We start from the raw sequence: 13,022 nt of genomic DNA, 5'->3' as shown, positions 1-13,022 counted from the left end.
CTCGATCTCCTGACCTCGTGATCCGCCCGCCTGGGCCTCCCAAAGTGCTGGGATTACAAGCATGAGCCACCGCGCCCGGCCAAAAATCCAGTTTTCAAAAAACTCAGTCAAAACCCACTACTTTGGAATCAATAGCTTTTTTGAAGCCATAGTAACACTTAAATATGGTTAAGACTAGAATGCAGAAATTGGTTGGTTGGAAAGCTAATTAAACTTCCAACTTGCTTAGATACAATTACAAAAAGACAAAATTGTATCTAAGCAATTTTGTATCACCTCTGGGGGCGGTGGCTTACGCCTGTAATCCCAGCATTTTGGGAGGCCAAGGCAGGCAGATCACCTGAGGTCAGGAGTTCGAGGCCAGCCTGGCCAACATGATGAAACCCATCTCTACTAAAAATACAAAAGTTAGCCGGGCATGGTGGTGGGCGCCTGTAAACCCAGATACTTAGGAGGCTGAGCCAGGAGAATCGCTTCAACCCATGGTTGCAGTGAGCCAAGATCACTCCATTGCACTCCAGCCTGGGCAACAAGAGCAAAACTCCGTCTAAAAAAAAAAGAAAAAAAAAAAGATGAAATTGTGTTTTTCACAGAGATACAGCCCACTGGAATCACCACGCTGGACAGCTGGTAGAGTACTTAGAGTCTCGAGATAATAAGGAATCCAGGCAGCCTTTAGACAGCCTGCTGTTGTCCTTTCTTCCCCATCAGAGATCTGTGAGTGTGTGGAATGACACCACCAGCAGCAATTGTAGCCTTGATGACAGAATCCAATTCTTCATCTCCACAAACAGCAAGTTGCAAGTGACGAAGGGTAATATGCTTTACCTTGAAGTCTTTTGATGCCTTTGCTGCCAGAGCAGGTAGCTCTATGGTGAGTTACTCCGGGATGGCTATGCTATGCACTGCGGCAGTTGCACCCACATGCCCATGACTGGTCGTCCTAGATCTCAGGTGTCGATGAATATGTCCCACTGGGAACTGCAGGCCGGCTCTCTGCGAGTGGGAAACCACCTTTGTCTTGTTTTTTCCAGAGTCCTTCCCAGCCTTATTGCCAGTCGTTTTGAATTCTGCTGAAGCTCAAACAAGCAAGACAGAGAAAGGGCTAATCAAACACCCAGCAAGATCCCACCACCTATTTCTTCAATGCAATGCAATTTAAACTGCCAACCTGCTCCTTTTCTGATCTGGGCCAGTTCACCCCTCCTTAGGCAACCTGGTGGTCCTCGCTCCCGGGAGGTCATCATATTGATGCCGAACTTAGTACCCAATCGGCATAGCATGCTACAGCCCAGAACTCCTGGGCTCAAGTGATCTTCCTGCCCCAGAGTCCCCAGGAACTGGCACTGCAGGTGTGAACCACTATGCCCAGCAAGAACATAATTTATATAGACATTCCATATGCAAATATATAAACCTGAGACAAAAACACAATACTGTTGGGGTTTTGGATGTTTTTGTTTGTTTTTGAGACAGTGTCTCACTCTGTCACCTAGACTGGAGTACAGTGGTGCGAATATGGCTTACTGCAGCCTTGACCTCCTGGAATCAAGCAACCCTCCTGCTTCAGCCTCGCATGTAGCTGGGGCTACAGGCACATGCCATCACACTCAGCTAATTTTTTTATTTTTTTTGTACAGACGGGGTCTCACTTTGCTGCCCAGGCTGGTTTTGAACTCCTGATCTCAGTCCTCCACCTCAGCCTCCCAAAGTGCTGGAATTACAGGTATGAGCCATCATGCCTGGCCACTATTGTTTTTTTTTGTTTAGGGGAACATTCAAAGGACAAAAAGGAGCTCTTTAAACTTAAAAGTATAATGTGAGAAATGAAAAACTCAGTAGAAGGATTGGAATATAAAATTGAGGAAATCCTACAAAAGTATAGTCACAGAAAATAGGAGAGAATAGATAAGAAAATTAGAGGCCTAATACAGGAATTCCACTTTCTGAATAATAGGAATTCCAGTAAAAAAATAAACAAGAAAACAACAGAGAAAAAGGAGTGGAGGAAATGATCAAAGAATCACCCGGGCTGGGCACAGTGGCTCACATCTGTAATTCCAGCAGTTTAGGAGGCCGAGGTGGGTGGATCACAAGGTCAGGAGTTTGAGACCAGCCTGGCCAACATAGTGAAACCTCGTCTGTACTAAAAATACAAAAAATTAGCCAGGTGTGGTGACAGGCACCTGTAATCCCAGCTCCTCAGGAGGCTGAGGCAGGAGAATCAGTTGAACCTGGGAGGTGGAGGTTGCAGTAAGCCAAGATCGCACTACTGCACTCCAGCCTGGGCGACAGAGCAAGACTCCATCTCAATAAAATAAAATAAAATAAAATAAAATAAAATACCCAAAGGAAATTTTCAAAAACGGAGACATACATTTCCAGTTTAAAAGGGCCCAAGATGTTCTTGGTCCAATGGATGAAAAGAGACCAACATCAAGACAAATCATTATAATTCAGAACACCGAAGACAAAGAGAAGATCCCGCAAGTTTCCAAAGGGAAAGGGGAGCAGGTCAGGAATTAGAGTGGCTTGAATGTCTCAATAGATGCACTGGAAGTTAGAAGACGAGCGAGCAATGCTTTCAAACTTCCAAAGGAAAATCATCTCCAATGTAATTCTTTTTTTTTTTTTTTTTTTTTGAGACAAAGTCTCACTCTGTTGCCCAGGCTGGAGTGTAGTGGTGCAATCTCAGCTCACTGCAACCTCCATCTTCTGACTTCAAGCAAGTCTCCTGCCTCAGTCTCCCATGTAGCTGGGATTATAGGCATGAGCCACCAGACCTGGCTAATTTTTTGTATTTTTAGTAGAGACAGGGTTTCACCAAGTCTTAAACTCCTGACCTCAAGTGATCCACCCACCTTCTGCTCCCAAAGTTCTGGGATTATAGGTGTGAGCCATGGAACCCAGCCATTCAACTTAAAATTTTATACCCAACCAAACTACCTTTTTTTTTTTTTTTTTTGAGACGGAGTCTCGCTCTTTCACCCAGGCTGGAGTGCAGTGGTGCGATCTCGGCTCACTGCAGGCTCCGCCCCCCCGGGGTTCACGCCATTCTCCTGCCTCAGCCTCCCGCGTAGCTGGGACTACAGGCGCCCGCCACCTCGCCCGGCTAATTTTTTTTGTATTTTTAGTAGAGACGGGGTTTCACCATGTTAGCCAGGATGGTCTCAATCTCCTGACCTCATGATCTGCCCACCTCGGCCTCCCAAAGTGCTGGGATTACAGGCGTGAGCCACCGCACCCGGCCAAGACAAACTATCTTTTTTTTTTTTTTTTTTGAGATGGAGTCTTGCTCTGTCACCCAGGCTGGAGTGCAGTGGCGCAGTCTTGGCTCACTGCAAGCTCTGCCCACCTGGTTCACGCCATTCTCCTGCCTCAGCCTCCCGAGTAGCTGGGACTACAGAACCAAACTATCAATCAAGGTTGAAGACAGAAAAAGACATTTGAGTCATTTAAGGTTCAGAAAAAAATGTTTATATACTCAGGAGGCTCCTGGATGATAAGGTAGTAAACCAAGAAAAAGACAAGGGGAAACAGGAATCTGACATGTGATAGATAAAAAGAATCCCCCAGGATGTTGGTAAAAAGAGACTGCAAGATGACAACAATGCAACAGTCCTATAGGACAACCAGCCTAGACCAGATAAGGTCAGAAATGTCTAAGAGAGATTTCTTCTTTTCTTTTTTTTGAGATGGAGTTTTGCTCTTGTCATCCAGGCTGGAGTGTAATGTTGCGATCCCGGCTCACTGCAACCTCTGCCTCCCGGGTTCAAGCAATTCTCCTGCCTCAGCCTCCCGAGTAGCTGGGATTACAGGCACCTGCCACCACGCCCAGATGATTTTTTGTATTTTTAGTAGAGATGGGGTTTTACCATGCTGGCCAGGCTGGTCTCAAACTCCTGACCTCAGGCGATCTGCCCATGTTGTCCTCCCAAAGTGCTGGTATTACAGGCAAGAGCCACCATGCCCAGCCATGTCTAAGAGAGATTTCTTCAAGAAAATAAAATTGATAGAATATCATCTGAAAGTATTAAGGGAAGATTATAACAACTGAAAGAGCTTGGCACATAGGAAACTAAGTAAATGAAGGGGGGGTGGAGATAATTATTAGCTCTGGGGAAAATAAAAAATTGTGCATAGTCCATCACGTGGTAATAGTGTTTACATGGTGGTATTAATGTAAACATTGGCTATTGCTCTAACCAAATTATTGTGTGACTATAGTGGAAAGATGGAGGCCAGGAAGGGCTCATGAGTTGTTCGAGTATGGAAGACAATAAATAGTGCCTAAAACTGAAAAATCATGATGTAGTAATAAAATAATATTATTGAGGGAAATGGAGACAAATGCCAAAAGAACGAGCTATAAAAATTGAAGATGGCCAGGCATGCTGGCTCACACCTGTAATCCCAGCACTTTGGGAGGACGAGGTGGATGGATCACTTGAGGTCAGGAGTTCAAGACTAGCCTGGCCAACATGGAGAAACTCCATCTCTACTAAAAATACAAAAATTAGCCAGGTATGGTGGCATACGCCTGTAGTCCCAGCTACTCGGGAGGCTGAGGCAGGAGGAGAATCTCTTGAATTCGGGAGGTGGAGTTGCAGTGAGCTGAGATCACGTCATTGCACTCCAGCCTGGGCAACGGAGCGACACTCTGTCTCCAAAAAAAAAAAAAAAAGAAGGTGATTATCTCTGCTAAGGGGAAGGGAGAGGGCTCTTTTTCATAAGTCTTGCACCATCCTTTGACTTTTTAAACTATATAAATGAATAACTTAAATAAAAATTAAAACTTTGACCCAATTTCTATCTCCAAACATAGAAGCTGAGGCAAGCAAACACACAAAGCAGTGTACAGACAAAGCATCCGAAACCTGAAAAGGAAAGTTAAGTTGTACACAGGGAAGGAGAGCATATATGTAGGTAAGAGGAACAGCAGGACTTCCGGAAATAGGCTGAAGATATTAATGATACGTCCTTAGACTCATCCAGGAAACCATCATATTTAACATGACCTGGAACTTGACCTTCCAGGATGCAGTCTGTTCTCCCAGGGATGGGAGGTGGGAGCTTCCCTAGGGAAAGTAATGTGGGATGGAAGTTTCTAAAAGCCAAAGCAGCCATCACTCTCTCCTCACTTCCTGTTCCTCTTCATCCATTCTCTGCTCCATCCTCCACCAGCCCCTCAGGACTCAAGCTTAGAGATACTGACCTGTGCTCATGTTTGCGAAGATCAAACTGACTGAGGGGTTTAGGACGCATTTAAGAGCCAGCAGACAAATCTATCTTTACTTTTACCCCTGCATCCTCTCTCCCCAGCCATGTTTGTGGTATCTGGGCAGACAGCTCAGCCAACCCACCTGCACAGCTTCCCCAGACATTCCACACCCAGACACTGGTGCCAGGAGTAAAGCGGCAGAGAAAGGGAAGGTATTAGGGGAGAATTAAGGTGAGGAAGTGACTCAGCCCCGCATAAGCCTTCAGGCATCCGGAGGAGTTCTCAGGAGGCAGTGGCGGCTGGGCCGCATTTCAAGCTGGCCTGTGAGTGAGGCTGAAATGTGACTCGCTCTGCCCCGCCAGGCACTGAGTGTGGTGGGGGGAGGGCTGGCTAGGGCTGGCTGTGCTCCTGTCCCCAGCCCAGACTCCCAGAACATCCCTGGTGGGCTGGTTGGGTTTGGGATCACTGGATTTTGCATGGCAATGGGTTTCTTTCTTCTGGGTTTGTTTGCCTTGCATAGGGTGGAACCAGGTAGAGAGGTGACTACTGCAGGAGCAGCCTCTCCCTTGAAAGAAGCTGCTCACCTCGAGGACAGAGGGCGGTGGGCTTTGGGGGCCTGGCAGGGGAAAGCAAGCCTGTAGGCGGGACCACTGCTTCGTAGAGAACATGCTGCCTTTCAGTCAGACAATTCAAATTCAGGTTCTTGACCTTGGACGAGATACCAGCCTCTCAGAGATTGTTTATTCATGGAACAAACCCTGGAAAACAAAATTACCTCGACTGTTCGTCAAATACGTTCACTCTGTAACCACCTCTAATATGCCAGGGTTTGGGTTCAGTTTAGAAATAATTTTTAAAAGTAAGCCATCTCACTCCATTAAGATGGCTACTATCTGGCTGGGCGCGGTGGCTCATGCCTGTAATCCCAGCAATTTGGGAGGCCAAGGCGGGAGGATCGCTTGAGCTCAGGAGTTCAAGACCAGCGTGGGCAACATGGCTAAACCCCGCCTCTACAAAAAAATATTTAAAATTAGGCAGGCGTGGTGCCATGCACCTGTAGTCCCAGCTACTTGGGGGCACTGAGGCAGGAGGGTTGCTTGAATCGGGAGGTAGAGGCTGTAGTGAGCCGAGATTGTGCCACTGCATTCCAGCCTGTGGGACAAAATGAGGCCCTGTCTCAAAAAAAAAAAAAAAAAAAAAAAAAGAGATGGTTACAATGAAAAATTTAAAAATAGGCTGGGCACAGTGGCTCGCACCTGTAATCTCAGCACTTTGGGAGACCAAACTGGGAGGGTCATTTGAGGCCAGGAGTTGGAGACCAGCCTGGACAACATAGCCAGAACCTGTCTCTACATAAAATTTAAAAATTAGCCAGGCATGGTCACACATGCCTATAGTCCCAGCTACTGGGGAGGCTGAGATAGTAAGATCCTTGAGCCCAGGAGTTCAATCCTGTAGTAAGCTATGATCATGCCACTGCACTGCACTCCAGCCTGGGCAACAGAGCAAGACTTTGTCTCTGTAAGTAAATAAATACATATTTTAAACATAAATAAAAACCGGAAAATAACCAGCCTTAGCAAGGATATGGAGAAACTGAAATTTTTTTTTTTTTTTTGAGACAGAGTCTCGCTTTGTCACCCAGGCTGGAGTGCAGTGGCGTGATCTCGGCTCACTGCAAGCTCTGCCTCCCGGGTTCATGCCATTCTCCTGCCTCAGCCGCCCGAGTAGCTGGGACTACAGGTGCCCACCACCACGCCCAGCTAGTTTTTTTGTATTTTTAGTAGAGACGGGGTTTCACTGTGTTAGCCAGGATGGTCTCGATCTCCTGACCTCGTGATCTGCCCACCTCAGCCTCCCAAAGTGTTGGGATTACAGGCGTGAGCCACTGCGCCCGGCCGAGAAACTTTTTGTGCACTCTGGGTGGAAATGTACAATCACGCATCTGCTGTGGAAAACAGTATGGCAGTCCCCCAGAAAATTAAGCATAGACCAGGCATGGTGGCTCACACCTATAGTCTCAGCACTTTGGGAGGCCAAAGCAAGAGGATCACTTGAGGTAAGGAGTTCAAGACCAGCTTGGGCAACACAGAGAGGTCCCCATCTCTACAAAAAAAAATTTAATTAGCTGGGGATGGTGGTGTGCACCTGTGGTGCCAGCTACTTGAGAAACTGAGGCAGGAGGATCACTTGAGCCAGGTTGAGGCTGCAGTGAGCTGTGATCACACCACTGCACTCCAGCCTGGATAACAGAGCGAGACCCTGTCTCAAAAAAAAAAAAAAAAAAAAAAAAAAAAAAATTCAGCATAAGCTGAATGTGGTGGCTCATGCCTATAATCTCAGCGCTTTGGGAGGCAGAGGTAGAAGGATACCTTGAGCCCAGGAGTTCAAGGTTGCAGTGAACTATGATCACATTACTGCACTCCAGCCTGGATGACAGAGTGAGACCTTGTCTCGTAAATAAATAAAACATAAAATTACTATATGATCCAGGCCGGGCACAGTGGCTCACACCTGTAATCCCAGCACTTTGGGAGGCCGAGGCTGGTGGATCACCTGAGGTCAGGAGCTCAAGACCAGCCTGGCCAACATGGTGAAACCCCGTCTCTACTAAAAATATAAAAATTAGCGCCGGGCACGGTGGCTCACGCCTGTAATCCCAGCACTTTGGGAGGCCGAGGAGGGTGGATCACGAGGTCAGGAGATCGAGACCATCCTGGCTAACACGGTGAAACCCCGTCTCTACTAAAAATACAAAAAATTAGCCGGGCAAGGTGGCAGGCGCCTGTAGTCCCAGCTACGCGGGAGGCTGAGGCAGGAGAATGGCGTGAACCCCAGGGGGTGGAGCCTGCAGTGAGCCGAGATCGCACCACTGCACTCCAGCCTGGGTGAAAGAGTGAGACTCCTTCACAAAAAAAAAAAAAAAAAAAAAATTAGCCAAGTATAGTAGTGAGTGCCTGTAGTCCCAGCTACTCAGGAGGCTGATGCAGGTGCATTGCTTGAACCCAGGAGGAGGAGGTTGCAGTGAACCGAGATGGCACCACTTCTCTCCACCCTGGGCAACAGAGTAAGACTCCATCTCAAAAAAAAAAAAAAAAGTTGCCATATGATCCAGCAGAATATTTGCCTAAAATAACTAATTATACTCACCATATGGGCACCACAGTTTCCTAGATGAACAGAGAGTATATCTAGTAATATTTAAAAACACGGCATTGACAGGCAAGGTGGCTCACGCCTGTAATCCTAGCACTTTGGGAGGCTGAGGTGGGCGGATCACCTGAGGTCAGGAGTTTGAGACCAGCCTGGCCAACCTGGTGAAACCCTGTCTCTACCAAAAATACAAAATTATCTGGGCATGGTGACACATGCCTGTAATTCCAGCTACTTGGGAGGCTGAAGCAGGAGAATTGCTTGAACTGGGAAGCAGAGGTTGCAATGAGCGGAGAACGCGCCATTACACTCCAGCCTGGGCAACAAGAGCAAAACTCTGTCTCAAAAAATAAAATAACATAAAATAAAATAAATAAAGACGTGGCATTGCTAAATACCTATTTTACTCTCCATTTCGACTTGTGAGATATGTATCTGTAAGTGTGTGTGGTGAGGGCATTAGGCAGACCTACCCAGAAGTGCTTTCCTGAGCAAGGATATCCATAGCAGAGATTGTTCATTGTCCTGCAAATCCATTCTCCCTTCTTCCTTAATCGTGAAACTCCCAGCTTTTAGCTGGGCACACAGCCACCAAGAACAAGGACTACATTTCCCAGTATCACTTGCAGATCTTTCTTTCTGTGAGATTAAGCTCTGGCCACTGGAATATATGCAGTGCCTGTGTGACTTTCTGAAAGTGCATTCAAAGGAAAGGGACAAAAATTTCTTTTTGTTTTTCCTACTTCTTGTTGGCTAGGATATAGATGTGATGGCTGGAGCTCAAGCAGCTCAAGCCATTTGCAGAGACAGTGGAACAAGAGCAAAGGAAGCTACCTCGTGGAGCACTGTCAATCTGGATAGCTGAATTCAGATCTTCATTTATGTGGGAGGGAAATCTATTTCTGTTTTGTTTAATCTGCTGTTATTTGGGGATTTCTGTTACTCACAGAAAAAAATAATTTTTTTATTTTGGGGTTTTGTTTTGTTTGTTTTTGTTTTTTTGAGACGGAGTCTTGCTCTGTCGCCCAGGCTGAAGTGCAGTGGCGTGACCTTGGCTTACTGCAATCTTTGCCTCCTAGGTCAAGTGATTCTCCTGCCTCAGTCTCCCTAGTAGCTGGGATTACAGGCGCCTGCCACCACGCCTGGCTAATTTTTGTATTTTTGTAGAGACAGGATTTTGCAATGTTGGTCAGGCTTGTCTCAAACTCTTGACCTTAGGTGATCTGCCCACCTCAGCCTCCTAAAGTGCAGGATTACAGGCATAAGCCACCGCACCCAGCCAGAAAAAAATAATTTTAACTGACTATCACAGTAGCCAATAAACCTTGGGCTTACTCCCATCGGTGGTCTCTATACACCATTTTTCTTCTCCTCTTTTTTTTTTTTTTGAGATAGGGACTCAGTCTCTTGCCCAGGCTGGCATACAGGGGTATGATCATAGCTCACTACAGCCTCTAATTCCTGGACTCAGGTGATCCTCCTTCCTTAGCCTCCCTCCCAGAGTGCTAGTGTGTGAGCCACCGTACCTGACCTTTTTTTTTTTTTTTTTTTTTTTTTTTGTGGGGGGCCCCGCCCCTCCCCCCGGCCGGGGGGGCGGGGGGTCCGCCCCGCCCCCCGCCCCCCCCCCCCCCACCAGCCGGTAATTTTTTGTTTTTTAGTAGAGGGGTTTTTGGTCTCGACTCTGACCTGATTCGCCCCGGCCTCCAATTGTTTCTCCTTTTTTTTTTTTTTTTTTTGATATGGAGTCTCACTCTGTCACCCAGGCTGGAGTGCAGTGGCGCGATCTCAGCTCACTGTAAGCTCCGCCTTGTGGGTTCACGCCATTCTCCTGCTTCAGCCTCCCAAGTAACTGGGACTACAGGCGCACACCACCACACTCGGCTAATTTTTCTGTAGTTTTAGTAGAGACAGGGTTTCATCATGTTAGCCAGGATGGTCTCGATCTCCTGACCTTATGATCCGCCCACCTTGGGCTCCCAAAGTGCTGGGATTACAGGCGTGAGCTACTGCACTTGGCCACACCTAACCATTTTTATCCTCCCCTTTCCCCAAACTCTTACCCTGATGAAACTAAGAGAGTTCAATTGGTATTACCTGTTAGGAGAGACTACCCTAGTGCTACTGAGTAAGTTGAACTGCAAATGAGACAGTCTAGAAGCAGATGCATTTCAGAAAACAGGCATTAGCTGGGAAAGTTGAAAATCACATACTCCATGACCCAGCACTTCCTCTTAAATATATTAAATAGATGTGTGCATTAGGAGTCACATACAGCAGCATTGTTTGTAATTGCCAAAGACTGGACACAATCCAAATGACCATCAGCAGGAGAATGGCTAAGTAAATTGTGGTATGTTGATACAATAGAAACGGCCATGCAGCAGTGAGAACGTATAACTACCGCCACAAGCATCGACACAGGCAAAAGTCCAAAAAATATGCACAAGGACAGCAAGCCACAGAAGAAAATGTGTGGTCATAAATTCAAAACAAGGCAACGTCTTGTCTTGTGACATAGACATTCACAGTCAAAGAAAATGGCCAGAGGCGGCCAGGCGTGGTGTCTCACGCTTGTAATCCCAGCACTTTGGGAGGCCGAGGCAGGCGGATCACGAGGTCAGCAGATCGAGACCACGGTGAAACCCCGTCTCTACTAAAAATACAAAAAAATTAGCCGGGCGTAGTGGCGGGCGCCTGTAGTCCCAGCTACTCAGAAAGGCTGAGGCAGGAGAATGGCGTGAACCCGGGAGGTGGAGCTTGCAGTGAGCCGAGATTGCGCCACTGCACTCCGAGATTGCGCCACTGCACTCCAACTTGGGCGACAGAGCGAGACTCCGTCTCAAAAAAAAAAAAAGAAAATGGCCAGAGGCAGTGGTAACGCCTGTAATCCCAACACTTTGGGAGGCCAAGGCAGGCAGATCGCTTGAGGTCAGGAGTTCGAGACCAGAGGCAGTCTGGCCAACATGGTGAAACTCCATCTCTACAAAAAATACAAAAATTAGCTGGGCGTGGTGGCAGGTGCCTGTAATCCCAGCTACTCAGGAGGCCGAGGCAGGAGGATCGTTTGAACCCGGGAGGCGTAGGTTGCAGTGAGCCGAGATTGCACCACTGCACTCCAGCCTGGGCAACAGAGTGAGACTCTATCTCAAAAAAAAAAAAAAAAAATTAAGAAAAGTAAGAAAATGAGCCAGGCACAGTGGCTCACGCCTGTAATCCCAGCACTTTGGGAGGCCGAGGTGGGCGGATCACCTGAGGTCGGGAGTTTAAGACCAGCCTGACCAACATGGAGAAACCCCATCTCTACTAAAAATACAAAATTAGCCAAGCGTGGTGGCGCATGCCTGTAATCCCAGCTACTTGGGAGGTTGAGGCAGGAGAATCCCTTGAACCTGGGAGGCAGAGGTTGTGGTGAGCCAAGATCGTGCCATTGCACTCCAGCCTGGGCGACAGAGCGAGAGACTGTCTCAAAAAAAAAAAAAGAAAAGTAAGAAAATGATTCCCCTCAGAATCAGATTAGAAGTTACATGAGGGCAAGAGGCGGGGAATGATGATGTCATGGAGGGGGCCAGGAAAGGCTTCTGAGGTTCTGGCAAGTTTCTATTTCTTATCCTGGGGGCCAGCACATGGGGGTGACTATATGGGTGTTTGCTTTGGAACTGTTCTTCAAGCTATACACATACATTTTCTGCTCTCTTGTGCCTGTAAGAGAGATGGAGGGAGGAAGAGTGAAGACACTGTTTTGACAGTGGACGGGGAGAGAATGAATGCCTTTTTCCCTCTTCCTTCCCTGTCAGCATTCATGACTCATTCCACCACTATTTAACACTTACTCCATTCTGCTTGAATTACTGTTAGCTGTTAACACGTCTGTCTCCCTCTGTCATTAATTTATTCATTCAGCTGACAATTACTAAAAGTCCCCAAGGTGTCTGCAGGAGAAAGGGGCGACTGAAGAGAGTTAACCAATAAAAGGAAACAAACCTGGCCTCTTTCCTCCAGCAGCTCAGTCTTAGGGTGGGGGACGGGAGAGACAGATTTCTCTGGAGCTCTGTGGCGATTTGGCCCTGTGCCCTCAGGGCCTGGGCTCTAACAGAGGTGGAAGCGTGGGATCCACCTGAGAACCTGCAGCCCTGTATCCTTCACTACCTGGCACAACCATGGAGACAGCTGCTGTGTGTTAGGGCCTGGGTAAGTCAGTGTGAGTCTCTGCAAGCTTCAAATGCAAGTTTAAATTGAAAGCCTCGTTGACTATCCCGGGGAAGGGATTTCAGAGAGTCCTGGTTCACTGTCCTCATAAAATTCACCTAGGATGCTAGTTAAAAATTCAGGTTTTGCCGGGAGCAGTGGCTCACGCCTGTAATCCCAGTACTTTGGGAGGCCAAGGTGGGTGGATCACCTGACATCAGGAGTTCAAGACCAGCCTGGCCAACATGGTGAAACCCTGTCTCTGCTAAAATCACAAAAATTATGGCCGGGCGCAGTGGCTCATGCCTGTAATCCCAGCACTTTGGGAGGCCGAGGCAAGCAGATCAGGAGGTCAGGAGTTCCAGACCAGCCTGGCAAACATGGCGAAACCATATCTCTATTAAAAATATAAAAATTAGCCAGTGTGGTGGCATGCACCTGTAATCCCAGCTAGTCGGGAGGC

General features: G+C 47.4%; 1 pseudogene; it reads right to left on the bottom strand.

Annotated features, from left to right (window-relative positions):
* Positions 1 to 675: 675 nt before the first annotated feature.
* LOC116480783 (histone H2A.Z-like) lies at positions 676 to 1,283 on the bottom strand (annotated as a pseudogene).
* Between the last annotated feature and the right edge of the window lie 11,739 nt (positions 1,284 to 13,022).

This window comes from Hylobates moloch, unplaced genomic scaffold (assembly GCF_009828535.3).
Source record: "Hylobates moloch isolate HMO894 unplaced genomic scaffold, HMol_V3 SCAFFOLD_3, whole genome shotgun sequence".
NCBI classification, from domain to species: domain Eukaryota; kingdom Metazoa; phylum Chordata; class Mammalia; order Primates; family Hylobatidae; genus Hylobates; species Hylobates moloch.
This window is presented reverse-complemented; position numbering and strand designations above follow the sequence as displayed.